We start from the raw sequence: 1116 nt of genomic DNA, 5'->3' as shown, positions 1-1116 counted from the left end.
AGAAGGAGGAGGAGGAGGAGGAGGAGGAGGAAGTAATGCTACTGACTAGTATTGAGTTGACAGAAAAAAAGTGAAGGAAATGTATATAACAGATGGAATAGGAGTGTGTGAGAAATGATGCATATGTTTATTACACATTCCTCACATAGAAACCTAACAAAATCCTATTGCCGCTCTAGCAATCCCTACCTAGAAACTGTAGGATTAAGTAAAAGATAGAAAAGTTAAAGTTAAACCCCTGCCCTTTATCTTCAGTGGACAAAGCAAGAAAGTGCCCTAAGGAATGATTATCACAGCCATATGGTCAAAGGTCACACTACTGGCTGTGTTTGCTAAGGAAGGAATGATTTGCATTGTTATCTGCAAAAGGTTGTTTGTTTCCATTACTACCTGAAACTGATCCTGCAAACATCTATTGGGTGTTAAGAAAAGAAAGGGGAAAAAAAAACCCTTTTGTTGGCTACCAGTGTGGACTCAGGTAGTCACACCATGGCCTATAGACTACCAAAGCTGTAAGAAACTGTTGGAGACTGCCAGAACTTTACAAAACCTGAGCTTGGTTCCACCTGGAGTTTCTTCACTTCTCCAAGTGCCTTCACCTTCTCAGCCCTGCTGGCTGGAGCTTCCACAACATTGGTGGTAAAGGAAAAGAGGATGGGGCAGTCTTGGCTGAAGTTTGACTGAGACAGAGGGAAAGATGTACATCCTTACGGCACACCCCAGATGTGAAGAGGCTGCATGACCGAGATCCTGCAGCAAACCAGGCCAGCCTGTATTCTTCTGGGGAAGAAAATAGAAGAGGGAAGAGCAGGGAGGGAAGGAGAGAGGAGAAAGAGGGAGTCAGTGTAGAACCTATAAGCAGTCAAGTTGGCTGGCGACCCGCTTGTCTAATGACTGCTTTCTCTTCAGAGCACAGCATGGAGCCCTCTTGGGCTTTGCTCCTGATCGCCATGGCACTAGGATGGAATAATGTAGCATTAGCCAGGCCTGTGGTAGATGGATAAAGGAGAGCTAGGAGATCTCTACATGAGAGTCCAGACTTTGTCTCCCTGTCCACTCTCTCTCAAAGGCAAGTGATCTTGGGAGATGCTAGAGTACATGGAAAGTAGGTGTCAC

The sequence above is a fragment of the Mus pahari genome, chromosome 6 (assembly GCF_900095145.1).
Source record: "Mus pahari chromosome 6, PAHARI_EIJ_v1.1, whole genome shotgun sequence".
Taxonomy (NCBI): domain Eukaryota; kingdom Metazoa; phylum Chordata; class Mammalia; order Rodentia; family Muridae; genus Mus; species Mus pahari.
Note: the sequence above shows the minus strand (reverse complement) of the source record.